The sequence below is a fragment of the Ambystoma mexicanum genome, chromosome 6p (assembly GCF_040938575.1).
Source record: "Ambystoma mexicanum isolate Mex_15411 chromosome 6p, UKY_AmexF1_1, whole genome shotgun sequence".
NCBI classification, from domain to species: domain Eukaryota; kingdom Metazoa; phylum Chordata; class Amphibia; order Caudata; family Ambystomatidae; genus Ambystoma; species Ambystoma mexicanum.
Genome location: NC_090935.1, coordinates 940,904,745 through 940,925,784, shown reverse-complemented (window position 1 = coordinate 940,925,784; position 21,040 = coordinate 940,904,745). Strand labels below are relative to the sequence as shown.

Genomic DNA, 21,040 nt, shown 5'->3' with positions numbered 1-21,040 from the left:
TAACAATAATAAAAGAGCAAAAACAGAACTGAACCTCAAGTAGAGTGTACGTGTACACACAACCTCAAGGAGCTGCACTAGCTACTTACCCATTCAAGTTTGCATCATGATCAGGACAGCCTGCATCACTTGCAAAGCACCCACAACAGACACCAGTGTACCTGGCTGAGACACTCACCATCTGTGCACCACCAAACGCCACAGCATTTTAAGGTTGGAAACAAAGACTTACAAAGAGGAGAAAAAACAGAAAACGGGCCTTTTCTTGACTTACTTATAGCAGTGAGCTGGATTTACCCCAACAGGGACTTGATCTCGAGGAGATCCCCCTGGATGCTGCGGTTTTGGCCAGCTGATCAGGTAGGTCGTTTCCAGTTTTGTCTGGCTCCTCTATTCTGGAATGACACATGATCTTCTTCCAATAGATCGTCATCCCACTAGAGGTGACAAGACCGTCAATATTTTGGATTAGCTTGCCATGTTTGAGAGGTTTGTTATTAGCACATAGTATGCCTCTAGTTTACCAATTAACCAGGTGCTCCACGAACCCGTTCTGGACATAATCTGAATCAGTGATTATGACCAGTTCGTGGATTTGGCGTTGGACGGCAGTGAGGATGGCCTGATGAAATGCCATCAACTCTGCCACCTGACTACTGCTGGGACCGATCTTGTACCCGGAGGAGGGTTCCGGGGCAACATTCACCCAGGCATTCCCAACGCCAGCCACCAGTTCCTTTTCCCCATTGTTGTCAACATGGTAATAGCACCCGTCCACATAAACTATGGGTATTCCCACCATTTGTCTTTTTCATAGACTTTGTGCAGGGAATTCAGGTACGCCTCCATGTTGTCCTGGATTTTAAGACTTTCGTCCTCGAGACAGTTTTCTCTGGCACAATCTTGCAAGTCAGCCAGACCTTTGCGCAAGGGGACTCTTCTTGTTTAGGCCATATCGGACCTCCACAGGAATGGCTTGCATTGACAGAATCCATGAAGTAATTCTGGAGTTACTCACACTTCCGACCCGGATTCTGTCACTTTGGAGGTCTTGCAAAGGCTGGTGTGGAGTCTCCACTAGGATGTGTTCCCCCTGGATAATCGGGCAGTAATTCTTCAATGCCCACACCGTTGCCAGGAGTGCCTTCTCACAATCATTGAATTTTTCCTCCACAGAGGATAAAGTCTTGCTTGCATAGGAGATGGCTTTATTGACCTTGTCAGGCTGTTGATATAATACTGCTGTCAAGCATGTATTCGAGAACCCTGTCTCCAAGAAGAACTCCTTGTTTTTGACAGGGTAAGCTAGACAAGGTGCTTCTGAGAGGCTTCTTTTGAGCTGCTTTACTGCCTCAGCTTCTTCTTGACCCCACTCCCACTTGATCCCCGCCCCCCCTTCATCAGATGGATCAGGGGTCTTGTGATCTCTGCGTAATCCTCAATTAACTTCCTACTGTAATTAGTTAGTCCAAGGAGGCTTCTTAGCTCACGCAGAGTTGTGGGGGGTCTTTAAGTTTTAGGAGTGCTTCCACTTTCTTCTCCTGGGGACAGAGACCCTCAGGAGGCATTTCATGTCCCAAGAAGTTGACGAGGGTTCTGCACCACTGCACCTTTTGAAAGGACAGTTTTGCTCCGGCAACCCTCAACTGGGTCAGAACAACGGATTTCCACTATATGTTCCTCCACAGTTCAGCTTTTTATCAGGACATCATCCACATAGGCCAAGTTACCCCCACCCAAGTCGGTCATGTAGGAAGATGTTGAATTCGTTGCCAGAGTTTGTGTCCAAAGGGAGTGCAGGTCCATGTGTACTGCTGCCCCCCGAAAGGAAAGGCCAGCTTGTATTGGTCCTCCCTACTGACGGGCATGGTCCAGTACCCATTGGTCAGGTCAGTGGCAGTGTATACCTTGGAACCCTGGATCTGGGCAGCCCATGGTCAATGTATGGAAGAGGCCATTGGGACATGTGGACCTGTTTTTTTTAGCTCCCTAAGCTCTGCTCACAGTCTCTATTGGCCATTTGGTTTTAAGATCCCCAGCACTGGATTATTAAAGGTGCTGTGGACTGGACAAATTATCCCACAGGACTCCAGGTTTTTAATGATTTCTGTCAGGGACTCCATGGATGCAAGAGGCAAGCGATATTGCTTCACAAACACCGGAGTCATTCCAGGGTCCGTGGGAATTGTAGTATGGATTTCGATGCGACCACAGTCATACGACTCCACCACAAAGAGATCTTGGACATCGAAGAATACCGGTTTCAACTTTTGCTCCGGGGTCTCAAAGCATCAGCTAGGTTGACTCTCTCTTCAACCATTTGCCTGAAGCCTGGAAAGACTTCGGTTTTGCCATCTCAGCGGCCTCCTCCAATTGGGTGGAGAAGTCTCTGGTTAGAGTATTGACCTGGACAGAGGTTTTCAGGAAGGAGAGGCAGTCATTGTGCACCTGGTATATCACCTTATCCTGCTTGATGTCACAGGTCACTTCTTCCTCACCGTATGGGCAGGAAGAGTACACCAGGAAATTCCCCCCCTTGCCGGGAGAAGATCTTGTCTGGTGGTAAGTCATTGTCACTATCATTGTCAAAGAAGTCATTGTGGATTGGTCCTATCAGTTAATTTCCTAGATCCATGGAAAAATGTCAGTCATCAAACGCCATTCCATAATGGTGCCTGTGCCCAGAGTGATATTCCAAGAGTCACTGTTAGCCATCAATATTGCAATGGTGCTGTGTTCTACACTGACTAATGGTGTTGGGTTTAACCCTAACCCATGCTGTTGGAGATGGGCATTGAGGTGTACATATGCGTCAGGATTTTGCAGTTTCGGTCCTCTTTTAATGTTTAATTCAAGTGGCAATAGTCGGGTCCGTCCTGGGATGGTGACTTCCTCTCCAATTTGAAGTTCACCTGCATACGGCAGCAATTGGGCTGACCGAAATGCTCTTTCTGAATCATCAAAGTCCACGGTTTTGCCCCCTAGTCGGGACCAGGCTTTGTAGTTTATCAGGTCCAAATTAAGGGCAAACCGATTGAGAATGTCACTGCCTAAATAGAATGCAGCAGGGACATCTTGCACAACCCAACAATTATGTTCTATGCTTTTGTTACCTATAGAAATATTGAGCATACACCTGCTAGGCAGGAGATGTTTGCAATTGGGAGTTTCCAGGCCAATTTCCCACTTATTGATCAATTTAAATGTGAGAACGGCTGGATCTTTTGGGAGCTGCCTGAATGTTGCTTTGCTGATGAAGCTCTTGCCATTGTTTACGCACACTCAGGCGAGAACAGACTCCTTCCCCTCATTTAACTGAATAGGGATGAACAACTGTTCTCTAATTTTCTGAATGTCAGCTAAACTTTGAGCTGGTTTCTCATCTCTTTTGACTATAGGATTGGGGTTTTCTGATTGTGAATCAGTATAAAATTTCAAGGTATTTCCTTCCAGTGTGGAATGTCACTTAAATGGGAAGGAAGGTTGATTTTCAGGAATGGAGAGGAGTTCCCATCACGGGTTTGTTGTCCGACAGCAATTACCATCATGTCAGGTATTTGATTGTTCTGGAAATGAAACTCAATATGATCTGATTTTTGTTCAACAATGTGGCATGTGCCATTTAAACTAACATGGCTGACACTCCGAGGACCTTGTTCACACAGTCTATTAGGGGGGAGGGGGGACGTAACCTGCGCAGGATGTAATTCCCCAGTAGACAGGGTGTGCCCTCTGGAGTCACGACTATGACCGGGTGTTTCACTTTGTGTCGCCCAATTTTTATTTCCAAATCCGCTCTCCCCTCGACAGGAATTTCCTTCCTATCGAAGTTCTGGAGTTGTCCAGGAATAGGGATGAGAGGGATCTGGTTTCTCTCCCCACTTCCTGAATTTAACTGATCAAAGGCCCTTTTTTACAGAAGAGTGGCTTGGGATCCAGTGTCCACCAGTGCGGAAAATGTACATTGCACTTGGACCGGGGCATAAAATCTACCCTCCATCTCCTCAAGGGAACAAAGGTAATTTGCATTTTGGGCAAGCTGGGTGGTCAATTTCTTTATTTTGGACTCTGGACACAGTGCCATTTTGGACAATGTTCTGTGTCAGAGTCTGGGGATCTGTAATAAAAATTTGACATCCTGAAATAGTGTAGATTTTGGATACCCCAGTATCCCTTAGCTCTGTGCTCCCCCGCTTACTGGGTGGCAGTCACTACAACCAATTTGTGGGGAGGATCCCTCCATTACTATTTTCTTCTCAGGTGACACTTCTGGGGTTCAGAGATGGGTGATTTTGCCTCAGTCCCCACACCCACCCAGTCTTCATTTAGATCTCTTGGGACCCAGTTTGAAGATTTTTTTCCCCAGGATTTTTCCCTTCAATTTGGAGGACACCAACTTACTCCCCAAAATGGGCCTTTTTGAGGTCTTTATTTATCCTACCCACCCTCTATTCCCTGGGTTGCAGATTTTCAGGGGCAGGATATTTTTGTTCCGGTTCCGGGGTGTCCAAGGGCTTTTCACGGGTGAGGAAGGAAGCTTCCTCTAGGGCTTCACACGCCCCTTCCCCCTGTGCCTCCTCCTCTGAACCGGTGAATTGTCGGGGCTCTCTCTCCCCATCATTGTTCTGGGATTCAAGACCCTTGGTTTGTGGGGTTCTGAGCCGCCATGTTCATCTGAGGGTTCTGTTGAACCCTCAACATGCGACCCAGATCCTGGGTAAGGTTCTGGACCTGGCGCTCCAGTTGGGACACTTGTTCCGGCTGGTATGGGGGTCTCGGCTCATACCTCGATTGTTCACGGGAAGGGTAGCTATCCCTTCTACCGTAGTCCCCTGGAGATGGTGGATTTTGGTAGCCCTCCCCCATTGGCCTCTCCTCTCCCGGATTGGGTTGTCTGGGTTCCTGAAACCGGGGAAAGAAAGGAGGGTTGCCCTGCAGGTTGGGGTTTGAGGGTACTGGGGAAAGAAACTTAACCCAAGATTTGGGGGGTTACTGCCCTTCTGAGGAAAGTTTCCTGGGGGAGTACTTACCTGGCCGGACCCCCCCCCCCCAGCCCACTTGGACAGGAGGAGTCCATACATACCCAAAGATAGTTTGGTTGCCCTTGTACCTGGGACTGATATACTTTGGAGAATTTTCATGTTACTTGGCATTCATATAGCGCTTTATATATCATTGGTATGACCTCAAAGCAATGGTAGGTGGAACGCCCTCGGGAACTGTAGTTCAGGTCAGTAGAGAGAGATAGTGTTGTATGGTGCGTGGGTGCACCGGATATGTGTGCAGCTGGTGTAGTTGTGGAATGATAGCTGCTTCCGAGCGATAGGTGTGGTGCTGAAGATATCAGTTGGGTGTGTGCAGTCTGGTGGGTGGACACCCAGACTGGGTTCTGGCTGCGTTAGGCCTGAGGAACGCCTATGTGAACAGCTAGGCTGGAATGTGCTCAGCTAGCTGTGTTTTATTAGGATGATGAGGTGTTAATGGGTCGTACTCTTGTGTTAACAGCTAGGCTGAAATATCAGGGGTATAGCTGTGCTCTAGTTGATTGATGGTGTATAGTAGAGAGCAAGCGTAGTAGTGTGATATGGTGGTTATCTGTAGAAACGCCTGAGACCAAGCACGTGTTCAGGACGGTGGGGACATACATAGCGACATACTGTAAAGCTCACCTGTTATCCACGGGGACGTCACTCAGCCTGTTCTGCAAGCTTACGACCTCTAACCCTTCCCTGGAGTCTACTCGACTGGAGACTGGGCCTGAAACACAGGATTGGTAGAGTTTAACTCCCTATTGTCTGTGTGCTTGAACCCCTTCTTTCCCGGGGTCCAACCCTTCCCTTTGATCCACAGCTCACCTTGTTTTCTTGGAAAGTGTGCTCTCCGTCTTGCTTTCAGCGCAGGGGTGCGTTGATTGATGCGGGCTCATTGCTGCCTAGTTACTTCACTGGCAAGAGTCTGACAGGCAAGTATAATGAGTCTTTAAAAGTTCTCCAACTTCGTTCCTTTCCTTCCTTAGATGATGACGACTTGCTGCTGAGATGAGTAGCGCTGAAGGTGAGTGAGAGCGCGATGCGACCCTTTCGTATTTGTATTGAACTGAGTTCTTTTTCTGTGTCTTTTAGGTGCCGCAACGTTTTCAGCATGTATGCCGGTTATGAAGAAGAAATGCGGTGAGTAAGCGCGGTATGCAGCGCCTCTAGATGTTTCCACGCTAACCTGGAGTGTCTTTTCCCTCTTGCAGATGGATGAGAAGTTCCGGAGATAGAGTTCCCCCAGAGCGGCTGGGATTCAGGTAAGCGTTTGACGCTCGTACAGTCTTTAAAAGTAAGCGAAGATTTGCTGAATGCTTACTAATGCCTTTTTTCTGTTCTTTTCCCTTAGGAAGCGGCGTGCCGGGATGGGAATGACACCGCCGAAGATGCCCGCAGAACAAAAGAAGCGATTAATGATGGGCAGAAGCGCCGCAAGGTAAGGCTGTTCCTAACAGTGTTCTTGTTCTTGCAGGAGCTGAGTGCAGAAGAAAGATGCAGGCCTACTGGAGACTGATCCGAACACGGTGAGTGACACGCTGCAGGTGCAGAAAACACAAAGCATGTTTCTCAGCCTCGGCGTGGCTCAAATAGTCTCTGGGTATCCCAGGTGTCTCTGGGCTGAACCACACCCAAAAGACTAGACTGCACATGCAGTTCTGGGAACCGAAATATGTGGGGGCATCCATCTTGTCCCCATCAATGCACTACAAGTCCAATCCCCAATGTTATCCTATGGGAGTGAGTGAGTGAGTCTGGTGCCACAAGCGCCAAGTCTGACTCCAAGTGGGCCTTTGGAGGGATGGAGAGGCCCTTGAGGGCCATGTAGGTGATCGTGGCCTGGCTCCAGCTTGACATCTTGGAGGGCTGGGGACATGAGGGGCAGGAATCATGACACATACTGATATATAGTGACAGGGGTCGATACAGGTATATATTGGGAATACAGATATATATGGGGATACAGATATATGGCATTTATAGGGGGGATACAGATATATGGCAACAACACAGGAACAGGTGCACAGTGATACAACGTGTGGGGCGAATTTCAACAGGTTCCACTCATTCTATTCTGCCCCATACATTCAGTGCACTCCGTCCATTTTTCTGCTTCATCTACTCAATCCATTCCATCTATGTTATCTATGTCATTTATTCCACCTATACTAGTCACTCTATTCATTCTACCTATTCCATCTACTCTACCGATTCGATCTATTCCATTCACTTGGTTGATTCCATCAATTCCATCTGCACAAGCCGTTCCATCCACACAAGCTGTTCCATCCGTACCATCCATTTATTCACTATTCCATCCATCCTATCTTATCCATTCAGCCAGTTTGTCACTTCTATCCAGTTAATCTATTCTATCCAATGTGTCCATTCTATCCAATGTATGCATTCTGTTCGATCCATCCATTCCGTCTACTCCATCTGTTCTGTCAATTCTATCCACTCCATTCCATCAGCTACATTTGCTCTGTCCGGTTCCATCCCCTCCGTCCGGTTCCATCCCCTCTATCCAGTTCGATCAGTGTCATCTGATTCCATCCCCTCCATCCATTCGGTCACTCTATCCACTATTTGTTTCATCCAGTTCCATCCGGTACCACCCATTTCCATCCAATCGTCCAGTTCGATCTACTCCGTCAATTCAGTCATTCTATCTACTTCGTTTCATCCGCCCCATCCGTTCCATCTACTTTCTCTGTTTCATCCGCTGCATCCGTTCCATCCGTTTCATCTACTTTCTCTGTTTCATCCGCCGCATCCGTTCCATCTACTTTCTCCGTTTCATCCGCCGCATCCGTTCCATCCGTTTCATCTACTTTCTGTTTCATCCGCCGCATCCGTTCCATCCGTTTCATCCACTCTACCCGTTCCATGACCACTCTACCCGTTCCATGACCACTCTACCCGTTCCCTACATTCTGTGCGTTCCATTAACTATCCATTCCATCCACTCTATTTGTTCCGATCTACTCTGTCGGTCTGTTCCATCCGCTCGGTCCGTTCCATCTGCTCTTTTAGTTCCATCCACTCTGTTGTGTCAACTGTCTGTTCCATCCACTGCATTTGCCCCATCCATTCCGATTGCTCCTTCTACTCTATCCGTTCCATCCACTCTATCCGTTACATCCAACCTATCCATTCCATCTATTCCATCCACTTCATCCAACTCCAATCGCTGTATCCCGTTCCTGTTGATTTTATCCTCTCCATTGGCTCTATTCATTAAATCTGTTCCAACTGCCCCACGCACTCTATTCGCTAAATTTGCTCTGTCAGCTCATCCGCTCCACCTACCCCTTCCATTCCAACCAACCTACCCCTTCCATTCCAACCACCTCATCCATTCATTCCATCCACACATTCCATTCGATCGACTCCATACACACCATACACTCAATCGAATTCCAGCCAATTCCAACCACTCCATCCGATTCCAACCACTCAATGCACTTCATCCATTCATTCGATCAACTCCATACACTAATTCCATCCACACCATACATTCCATCCACATCATCCAATTATATCCATCCATCGAGTTTGATCTGCTCCATCCACTCCTTTTACTCTCTCCACTCCATCAACTGTATTTCCGTCTGCTCTGTCCACCCACTCCATCCATCTACTTAATTCACTCCATCCAGTCGATCCTATCCTGTGGGTAGGTTCGGAGGTTTTGAACACCAGGAAGAATAGTCTCATTGTGTGATTCGTCATTGAGTTGCTGGGGGATTCAGACACATCTTAGGGTGGTCATTGGTGTTATGGGAAGAACCATGTTTTTAGTAATTTGGGGAATGACATAGTCTTCGGTGTGTTGGATGTGAGGTGGAAGCGAGTTCCATAGAGTGGGGGCCAAGGCTGAGAACGAGGATCCTCTGATCCTGACCACGTTGGTGGTTGGGATAACTAAAAGGAGGGCGGAGCTTGATCTTAGGGTTCAGGGTGGCAGGTAAAGTTTTACCTTGTCTTGCAGGAATAGAGGGCCGGTCTTGTGCATTACGGTGAGTGATGCATAGGGTTTTGAAAGTGGCCCTTCGTCCAACTGGGAGAAAGTGGCGTGTTCTGAGAGCTGGAGAAGCGTGATCTCTTGGGCCCAGAGCTAGCAGCATTTTGGCAGCAGCGTTTTGCGCTCTTTGCAATTTATTAAGTTGGTATGCTCGGACTCTGAGGTAAAGGGAGTTAGCATAATCCAGTCTTGAAATTACAATAGACATAACAGCGGCAAGTCTATTCGGAAAGGAGAGCAGGGAAAAATGCGTTTAAGAATGTTGAGATGGTAATGACAAGATTTAGATATGTTGTTTATTTGATGAGAGAGGGTTAGGTCAGAATCCAGAGTGCATCCAAGGTTTTTTTACTGTGGCAGAGGGGGTGAGTGGTTGGCCCATGGATGGGGGCCAAGGTAGAGAGCGGGGGAGAAGTTCAGTGTTGCCGCACACCATGATTTCGGTTTTGGTGGGGTTTAGGAGGAGGTGGTTTGTAGTCATCCAACGGTCGATGTCAAGGAGGCAGGCTGCGAGGTTGTGCTGAGAGTTGCAGTCTGAGTTGAGGAGTTTCAGGATGATTTGTGTATCAGCGGTGTAGTTATAGCACAGGACATTGTGCGGGCGGATGATTCCAGGGAGGGTGGACATATAGAGTTTGCATAGGAGGGCTGATAGGCATGCTCCTTGTGGTATTGACTGGGCGGGCGGCCGAGGGAAAAGTGGAGAGGAGGGTTATTTGTTTCCTGTTGTTGAGGAAGGAGGTGATCCATTTGAGAGCAGTTCCACAGATTCCTAGGGAGTAGAGGCGGTCAAGAAGGACTGACTGGTTAATTGTGTCGAAAGCGGCAGAGAGGTCTAGGAGGATTAGTGCAACGCATCCTGTAGAGTCAGCTGTGATCTTAAGATCGTCCTAGATTGCGGTCAGAGTGGTTTCAGTTCCGTGTGGCTGTCTGAAGCCTGATTGGGTGGGTTCAAGGAGGTTGGATTCGACCAAGGTGTTAGTTGGGATTATGCGATTCAATCAATTAGTTGTTTTGCAAGGAATCTGGTGTTCGAGATGGGGGCGGCAGTTTTTGGGTTTGAGGGACTTTTTTTTTTTTTTAGAAGAGGCTTGACATGCGCAATTCTGAAGGCATCGGGGAAGAGTGCAAAGCTGAGGAGTCGTTTAGTATGGTTCTTGCATTTTCTCCTGCGCAGGTGGTGGCCTAGGGGGGAGCCAGAGGGTTTTCTAGCAGAGAGAAGGTTGAGAAATTCAGCTCTGAAGATTGGTTTGAAGGAGTCGAAAGTGGGTGGAGTTGTGGTTGCGATGGCGATGGCGGGCTGGTTGATAGGGCGGACAGATTTTCTGGCAGGTAGAGGAGGGCCAGTTTGTTGTTTAGAGAAGTTGTTCTGTCGAGAGCGGTGGTGTAGAAGTGGAGCGAGAGTGAGTCGCAGAGTGATTGAGATGGGTTGTTCCTTGCTGCAGTTTCCACAGTTAAAAATTTGTTTGTTGCTGGGGGCGCTGTTGAGCAGCTTGCAAAATGGCTGCCTAGCTGGGAAACTGTGTGCCATCAACTACAATCTGACAGCAACAGCGAATATCCTTGACTACTGAAACTGGGAAATGCTGGAGCGAGCGGCATACAGCGAGGAAGTCGCAGCCAACACATCAGGCAGCGAGCGCCACACCGGAGACACCCCCTGACCTGAGGAGCCGGCTCTACTCATCATCCAAGGTCCTGAGGCCCAGAGCAGGATGCTCCGGCTTGGAGCGGGCCGCTGCGTGTGCCGGGATGCCTGCGGCATGTGGCGTGCCCCCGCGCCGGACCTACATCTAGCACCTGTGATCCCCGACCGCAGAGGCTGACGATCGCGTATGCCTGGCCCTGCCTGCACCTTCCAACATAGCTGCGGTGCAGGGCAAGTGCACACCCCACCCCCACAGTACGGGCGGACTGGACGCTGCTACACCATCCTGTGGCCACCAGCGGGAGATGGGGGCCCCCCCTCTTCCTTCCTCATCAAACTGAGCCTGGCCCCCTAGGGCTCGACCAGGGACAACATCTGCCTGGGGCCCATGCGGCTACTAGTGCAGGGCCACACCACTGCTACAGGCACTTGCCTTTTACTACGCCCAGATGAGTGATCTGAAATCACATTGTGCCTGCCAGGGACGGCACCAGTGGTACCTCTGCCCGCCATATGAGTCGGATGGACACTGTACTGCGCCTTACCCCGCTTTTGCTCTAAATCACTGCAAGGGCACAAGTGACTGGCTCTCGAAGGATTCCCGGAGTACATCCATGCGCCCTTGCCCACGCACCCTTACCACTGGTGGCCCGCTGAATCACCTACTGTGTTGCTACAAATCCAAACGCTGTCTTTCATCTGCATATAGGCACCCCAACGAGTGTATAACTGCCCCACTGACCCCTACCTGCCTTACCTATTCGGGGTGCTGCGAACTAATAAATTGTCACGACCCACCCTCTGGTCCGGCTGCAATATCCTGCTTTGACTCCCTCACTCTCCTGCCCCCTGCGGCAGACCCAGGGGGGGAAAGAAGCAGGGTCCCCCTGACTGCTTACACACAGGGGGGCCTCATCCACCCGAACCCACCACGAGTAAACCGGTCCGTTTGCTGGGCAGCTACCCAAACAGTTGGTGCTGCACAGGCTTGCCACCCTGCTCTGCGGCACATGGGTGGAGGCCACGGGGCTCTCAAGGTGCACAGACGACATCCAGCTGGCCCAGCCGCCCACCTCTACGATGTCCAACCGGTCACAGGGGGGCCAACAAAGTCGGAGCCATGGACAAGTTCGCCAAAGTGGTGCCCAGGCCGGACCAATGGGGCTCTTCTACAGGACAGGAGGACATGGATATACCACCAGATCCCCTCAACCTGACTTAACGGCAATGATAGAGTCCCTGGCCAAGAACTTAGCATCCTTTCATTAGAAACTTGACAATATCAATGCGAATGTAGCCTTGCTAAAATCCAAGCTCAAACAGCACGAGACTAGGATCACTGAGGCAGAAACCAGAATTGGGGCCAACGAGGATGGGGTCCAAGCCCTACGGAGCACGGTCACGGAACTCGCCCGTGAAATGAAACAGGTCAAAGCCAAGTGCGTGGACTTGTCTAGGTCACACAGAAACAATATCAGCATTGTGGGCGTTCCTGAATCAGCGCTCAAAGGGTGGATGGAGCTTGCAGTTGAAAACCTACTCAAAGAATTACTCGACAATCCTGAACTGTCCCCGTTCTTTGCTATTGAGTGCGCACACCGCGCATTGGCGCCTCGCCCCAAGCCTGGCGACTTCCCCAGACCAATAATTGCGAAGATCCTGAGCTACAGGAATAGGGATCACATACTCCGCCTGGCACACGAAAAAGGGGAGCTAAGGCTAGATTCATCAGAATTTTCACAGACGTATGCACGGGGGTCCTAATGGAGCGACGACAATTCAGTGGAGTGAAGAAAATGTTCATAGATAGGAAAATTGAGTAAGCAATGCTTTACCCCACTCGCCTGAAATTCACCCATCGCAACAAACTACTTCTTCACGGTCCCAGATGAAGCAGCGAAATTCATAGAGGCACAGATCCCGCTACAAGATCCGGCGGATGACCTGATGGAGAATGACTAAGCGGATAACACTCGCTGCTTGAAGCGGGCCCTCCCCAGATGCGACTCGATCTCCGGCCCAATCTCTCACCCCTTCCCCTGATCCATTCCAGCACGTGCTGACTGAGCCCCCAACGATGACAATCAGCAGTCACCCACACCCGAAGTGGGGGGCATCCCTGATCCTAATCATCACTGCTACACACGTTGGGGCGGCGCCGCTCCCTAACCGTTGCACCTGAAGATCTCAAAGCTTAAGTCTCAACTGTTACGATCTCTTATCACGCAGTATAGGACTTTTCTTGTAACCCAGAACATCCAACAGCCGTTAGGAGCATAATGGTGTCTTCCACATCGAAGTATCAGCAAAAAGTTGGTCACATGGCAGCGGCGACCCCCGCTGCGGCTGCAATGCCTCAGCCGTAATTGTTGAGTTTGTGCCCCTGTTGGGCCTGTGGTCTAGCGTTGCTGAGTTGGGGATGGCAACCTGAAGTCCGCTCTATGGGAGGGAATTGTTACACTGCTGGTTGGGGTTTGGCAGTGAGGGTGGAGGGTGGCGAAGTTGGGGAATGTTATAAGAAAACTGGCGAGAAAGTGGCAAATGGAGTTGGGACGTGGCATGGCCGGGCCACGGCGGCACGCACGGTGCCGAGTGGTGACAGATCCTTCTGCTGGGATGTTCCATAATGCCACCTCATGTCCATTAAATTGATGACATGGAACGTTCGGGGGTTAAGTAACTTCACAAAAGCCTGTAGGATCACTGCATATGCCCAAAGACACGTAATCAAAATACTCCTTCTGCAAGAGACCCACGCCCTGAGGCAACTTGCATCATGCCTGGCACCAACCTGGGGACCCAATAGGTTCTATACAAAATACTCTACTCAATCGAGGAGTGTTAACTCTGATCCACAAATCGGTAAAATTCTCACTGCACACGAGCTACATAGACACAGAGGGCAGATAGGTAATCCTTAATTGCACGCTGGCCAATGAGGAATATTTACTTGTAAACACATATGCCCCGAACATTGACGCCCCAGAATTCTTTGACAAGGTGGCCACCCTGCTCAAGAAGTATATCGGAGTCCCCATCATATGGGGGGGGGGGAGATGACATGAACTTGATATTAAATAATGAGCTTGACAGAACAGGTGCAACCCGCAGAGCCATGTCCCGAGCTGCCCGGCAATTGCACACACACATGGACTCACTGAGCATACGGGACTACTCCACCCTCACATCAGAGAATATACCTTTTACTCATCAGTACATGACAGCTCATCCAGGATAGATATGTTTCTAACATCGGGCGGGCTGATGGGCAAAATCGTAGATATCCAGATACTGGCGCGTACACTACCAGACCACTCCCCGGTAATGTTACAGATCAAACTTGGGCCTGACACACCCACCCGCCCTGCCTGGTGCTTCAAATCGGAGGCACTATGGGACATAGTGTTCAAAGCAGAGATTCCAATGGACATAAATACCTTCTTTGATTGTAACAAACAGCACAACACATCTGAGGGGACCCGATGGGATGCTTTCAAGGTTTATATTAGAGGCATGTGTATCTCGAGGGAAGCGGGGGTACTAAAAGCTATAAAGCATGCCATACACCACTCTGAAACCAGACTGAAGGAGCTGGAGCGCGAATATGCCACTACACCTACCCCAGCGAAGTTGGCACATATCAGATTGGAGCTTGAAAACTTCGAATCTCACGCCCGTAGCAAGGTACAGTAGTACTACATGTGACCTTTGGCGGCACGCAAGTACAGTGAGGGGGACAGACCAGGGAGAACCCTAGCCAGACTGGTGCACGCAGAAGGGGGCAAGACCCACATCGACAGCATCATAGACGCGAGAGGCACACAACACTGGTCCGATCAACATATACTCGATACCTTTGCAGAATACTATGCTACTCTATATGCCCCCCCAGCAGGAGCACACCGCCCAGGACATGAATGACCTACTTGACCAAATCTCTATGACCTACATCTCCCAAAACACTAGAGAACAACTTGACGCCTCAATCGCTCTTGAGGAAATAGTTGAAGCTATCTCTGACCTCCCAAAGGGCAAGGCCCCGGGACCAGATGGGCACACCTCAGAATTCTACCAGGAACATGTAGCCATTTTGGCACTGAAACTATATGAGGTCTGGGCTGAGTCACTCCGCCTGTCCACCCTCCCTCAATCCTTACGGGAAGCACTCATTACTGTCCTCCCCAAGCCGGGTAAACCCCTGGACGAATACGGTTCCTACAGGCCTCTGTCACTCAAACACGGACACAAAAATATTCACTAAGGTAATAGTAAGCAGATTCCTTCCGATTATGCCACACCTGGTTTAAGCAGACCAAAGGGGCTTTGTCCCTGGCCGATCAACAGCCCTTAATATCCGACGGCTCTTAAATGTGATGTCCAGAATTGACCCAAAGGCTGATACAGTAGCGGTCACACTAGATGCTCAGAAAGTATTCAACATGGTGTCCTGGCAATACATGTGGGCAGTATTGGAGAAAATGGGGGTGGGACCAAGCAGGATATCCTTCATTAAACTACTATACTCAGGGCCTGTAGCTAAAGTCCTGGTCATAAAGTAAAGTCTGCACCTTTCACGTTGCACAGGGGTATGCGCCAGGGCTGCCCCTTCTCCCCTATCCTATTTGCGCTTGCCACTGAGCCCATGACTGATCATGTCAGAGACCAGCATACCCGAAAGGGAATACGCCTGCAGGACACACCGGAAATAATGTCACTATACACCGACGATGTACTCCTCAGAAACCCATCTATGCACTTACACCCGATCATCCAGGACATAACGAAAATAGGCACGTTCTTGGGCTTCACCATCAATTACTCCAAATCGGAGATATTCCTACTTACTGCAGCAACCCAGCAGCCATCATGCAAATTCCCCCTATGCTGGTCCCCAGGCGGTATCAAATATTTGGGGGGTCCAAGTATCACTATCCAGATCTCCCTACTGGCCGACAACTACACTACCATAGCCCAACTCCTAGAATCGAAAATGGTAAGGTAGTGCAACCTTCCACTCTCCCTCGCGGGCAAACTATCACTAATAAAAATGATAGCTCCTCTGTGTTTTTGCCAATGTCCCTTTATGGCTTAGGAAACAATACTTTATGAAACAACACTCCGCGTGTGCCCAATTCCTTTGGCACTCCGGTGCGGTCCGCAAGAAGTGGCAACATATGACTCTCCCCTATGAGAGAGGGGGGGGGGGCTTCACGGCCCCTGATGTAACTCGGTATTGGATTGCTGCACAAGCCCAACACGCTACACACTGGTACAAACACCCAATGACACCCGCTCATGTGAAACTTGAAAAACTAGCGGGCGAGGAAATCAATATTATGGCCCTGATCCTCCACCGAACATACCCAGCCGTGGAGCAGACCCCCTCCTTCACCAGAGGAGCAGGAGCTCCCCCGGACCTTGCAGGAGCAGTGGTCTCCCTTTCCTGGATCCATCCTGAATTGCCCTCGAATTCGGGTAAGCATCATTATTCCGTGCGAGATTCGTTTTTTCTCGCTGCTAATTGCACCACTGATCCGCCGACCTGCAAGAATATCTACACAGCCTGCATGTTTTAAAATTGATGCCAACAGCTGCTGTGTTTGCCCCTGCCACCATCAGCCACCACAAGGTTTTTACACTTCCAAGATGGCCGCCCGCCATGTCTCAAGGAACCCCAGTGCCTAACTGAGCACAGCCGACTGTCCTCGCATCCGATTGGCCATTGAGCCACCTTAAGCAGCCTATCGCCAGCCGGTAGGCGAAGCCGGCCCACTCCCAGCAAGGCCCAGGATAATAAGGCCAATACCTGTCTTCACCTGTCCCAGCCTTCCTCGCCATTCGCCCGGACCCCCTGCCGGATTCCAGACCAACCACAACGGTAAACGCCACTTCGCTTACGCAGCCCGTGGATAAATTGAACTGCTTTGATTCTTGAAAAGGCTTTGTTACCACAAGTTTCTTAATGCCATTCTCGTGCACTCATGCCTTATTGCATGATGTATCTGTGCCCAAAGATACTTCACACTGCATATGTTGCTCCCCTTGCTCCTAATCCATGCACAGCATCAAGCGCAACTCCACACATACCTCTGTCCTCCCCCCCTTCGCAGCCATTCTGTCGACAACGCTGCCCGTAGGTTTAGATTTGCAACTTTGCATCACTCTCTACTGTAAACACTTTACCATCATTTTTATGCTCTGCATGCTTGGCCGCACCTACCTCTCTACCCAACCTGATCTACATGCTCTCCATTGAACTTCTGTACTGCCTTTACCACTAGCCTTACACTATGACACTCGCTAACTCTTGAACCTAGGTGGCTGCACCTATTGTTACCTCATCTTGCTATGGTCCCCCATGATCAATGTCTTGTGTGCTGCCCGAGATTATAGTCTATAGACCTGAGCCATCTGCAGCCATTTATAGGATCCTGCTACGATGCTGCTGGCCTGCTATGCATACTCTCCAAGCCGCACTAGGTCAGCCTTCTCTGGGGTTATTTCTTAATTGACCCTGCCGCAGCAACCCTAATTGTGTTGTGCCTTAAGGTCGCTTACAGACCATTCAATTGTGTTGTGCCTTAAGGTCGCTTACAGACCATTCAATTGTGTTGTGCCTTAAGGTCGCTTACAGACCATTCAATTGTGTTGTGCCTTAAGGTCGCTTACAGACCATTCGATTGTGTTGTGCCTTAAGGTCGCTTACATACCATTCAATTGTGTTGTGCCTTAAGGTCGCTTACAGACCATTCAATTGTAGGTTAAAATTGCATTTAGTGATGTTTCTAGTCGCTAAAATGGAACTTAGAACCTAGCTATGTTTTTAGCTGCATTCTACAACTGCATACCTTTAGTTTAAAGCTGAATCTAGCTGTGCCTCGATTCGCATGCCGCAACTCCCTATCTTCAGGTTAATAGCGAAAGCTATATCTAACTGTGCTGCTATCTGTGCACCTGACTTAGTCAGCTAGCATGTACTCTCCAAAACCAAACATACTAAGTATCACTGCACTAGATAGGACAGCCAAGTTACCTCTCTACGCTGCCTCCCTCATCATATTAGTGGTATTATCACTCTCCTACCTGACCATGCCTATTTCTCAACAAACCATTGGACCTACAGTAAACCAATATCAAGATGATACTACCACATACAGGGCCTGTAGTACCACAGACAGAAACCTCAAACTTCGTGCTCGCCTACCAAAATTGTACAAACTACCAGCAAAGCAAATTGAACAAATCAACTTCCTAAAAATGAACATACAGCCGAAAACCACTGCAGAACACACTAGGAAAGCTCATATCCCTAAAAGACCCACACAAAAATGCTCCAAACCTACCATTATAGCAAGCACCATGCTCACTAAACATCACCTCAAAGGTGCACTCATAAATGCTAGGTCCCTAGTCGCTCATGCTACAGAAATCTCAGATATTATTCTCGGACACCACCTAGACTTCCTAGCCATATCAGAATCATGGCTTCACGATGCAGCGGGTCACGCCCTCTCCTTAGCAGTTCCCGACAATTATACCATCATACGAGCTGACAGACACACCTCCCGAGGCGGGGGTCTAGCCATTATTGCCAAGATCAGTCTCGACATAAGAGTCTCCACATCCCCCCCATCACAAAATCTTGTGAATGCCTCTCGGTCAAAATAGCCACCGCCAGCTCCCAAACATTAAACATTGCCCTGCTCTACAGACCTCCTGGTCCTATTGGAACCTTTGTTGAGGACCTCTCCACCACCCTGTCCAACAATTTGAAAAACACCTCCCAAACTATAGTGCTAGGAGACTTCAACCTAGGCTACAATGATATTAAAGACACCCAGTCCACAGCTACTGCTCTGATCCTAAAAGAGCTGGGCTTTGCCCAAAGAGTCACCTGTCCCACTCATAATAAAGGTTGCATCCTTGACTGGATAGCTGATCACACTGTGGAGTAACCATTACAGACACTGTTCCCCAGATCTGGACGGACCACTTTCTACTTCTATTTACAGTAGATACTAACTTAGCCACAGCCAAGTCCACACCTGCCCCTCCTATACCCACGAGGAACAAAAAGCTAATAACCACGGAAAAATTGTTGCCAATCATACTACCCCAACTAAACTCGCTCCCAGCTAACACGGAGCCTGATATGCTAGCTGATCAATTCAATGAAACTATGAACTCAGCCCTTGATCACATAGCACCGCTCAAATTACGGACTAGTAAACCGAAAAAACATCTCAACTCATGGTTCACCCCCCACCTAAAAAATCTCAGGTTAACCAAAAGAAAACTAGAATCCAAATGGAGACTTACTCCTACAGTAGAAAACAAACTAAACCTTGCAAAGATATCATCCCAATACAAAAAAGATATCCTACTAGCCAAACAGGAAACATACAATACCAGAATATCCCAATCTAAATCAAGTGTCAGAGAACTGTTCAGTATCTTGAAAGAGCTGGAAACACCCATCATTCCCCAAGAAAACTGCACCAAGGACAAAAAATGGTGCTCAGACATTCAGTTTGCCCTTACCAACAAAGTAGTCAACCTACAAACTAAAATCGCCTTCAAAAGAGCATCTCTCACACCTCAGGACGCTCTAACCCCAGCACCCCTACTTAAATCTAAACAAATAACACGTTTCTGCTTCTCCAAGGTCTCTACCATTGAAGTCGAAAAAGTGATCCTGGGACTTAAACCATCCAACTGTAAAGGTGACCAATGCCCTGCCCAATTAATTAAGGATGCTGCGAGAGAACTATCGCCATTCATAACTAAACTCATCAACTCATCCTTCACTACCGGCATTGTACCGAAAAATCTTAAAGAGTCGTGGGTCCTGCCACTCCTAAAGAAGCAAACCCTCGACCCTGCCATTCCCACCAATTTTAGGCCTATCACGACTGTGCCCTTTCTTCTAAAAATTTTAGACAAAGTGGCATACATGCAAATACAAAATTTCCTTGAATCCAACCACCTGCTCGGAACCCGCCAATCTGGATTCCGTCCCCAGCATGGAACAGAGACTGCCCTTATCGATCTCAAGGCCCAAATAGATCAATGTAGGGACAATGGCCAAGCAGCCTTACTCCTCTTGCTAGACCCCTCAGCAGCGTTCGATTTAGTCGACCATACAGTCTTATGCAGCCACCTAGACTCTGCTGCTCACTTCTCTAAAGAGGCCATATTATAGATCAAATCCTTCCTGAATAACCGCACCATGAGAGTCTTCTCTCCATCAGCCTCAGCTGACCCGATCCCTATAACGTGCGGTGTACCCCAGGGATCTTGTGTATCACCAACCCCCTATAACATATTCACAAAGCCGCTCTTTGACGAAATGGATCATCTGGGTATCGCCTACACCAACTATGCAGACGATACCCAGATCCTCCTTCCGCTTTCAGGAGATTACGTCGTGGATCTGGCTTTAGTGAATAAAATTTACAGCATCGTTCAGGCATGGATGGCCACACACGGCTTATGCCTGAACGACGACAAAACTGAGCTCATAATCCTAGGCACCCCGACATACATAACTAAACTTAACACTGACTATGCCAGCTTCATTATCGATGGGAACAATATCAAAGTAGCAAAGGAAGTCAAGACCCTAGGCTTTTACCTTGACGCCACCTTAAACTTTGGCAAACAAGTCAACTCCCTAGCCTCTTCTACAGCATATACTTGCAAACTCATTAAAGCCAGCAAGCAATTCCTCTCTACAGACAGCTGCATCACGCTTGCCAGAGCCCTTATACTGTCCAAACTGGACTACTGTAATGGTCTCTACATTGGGGCTAACAAACAGACTATCCAAAAAATCCAGGTCCTACAGAATAATGCCCTGAGAGCCGCGCTTAAGATCAACAGGAAAGAGCATATCTCCTCTATAAGAAGAGAATATAAATGGCTATCCACTCAGGACAAAATCCAACTCAAAATTGCCTCCCTTACTCACAAGTGCCTCAATAACATGGCACCACCCTACCTCATGGACAGGCTACACTTAAGAACCTCACCTAGACCAACAAGAATGGTCAATGCGAATTGCCTCTATGTCCCTCGCTTTAAACGTGCCACTATTGGAGGACATAGCTTCGCAGTCAAAGCAGCACAGCTTTGGAACTCCCTACCACATGACATAAGAGAACCCCAGCCCTTTGCGAAATTCAGGCAGAATTTGACCAAGTGGCTGAGAGCTAATGACATCTAACTAATCCGACCTGCTTGACCTGACTGTCCCTACTAGCGATCCACCTGCATGCCCCAGCTCTGATACCACGTTCTGTATTTTACACAATTGTATATTACTGTACTTATTCC

General features: G+C 48.8%; 1 protein-coding gene across 2 annotated transcripts in view; it reads right to left on the bottom strand.

Annotated features, from left to right (window-relative positions):
• The window catches only part of DMXL1 (Dmx like 1), a 1,868,248-nt gene that overhangs the window by 1,704,843 nt on the left and 142,365 nt on the right, over positions 1-21,040 (bottom strand). The gene's annotated exons all lie outside the window — the stretch shown is intronic.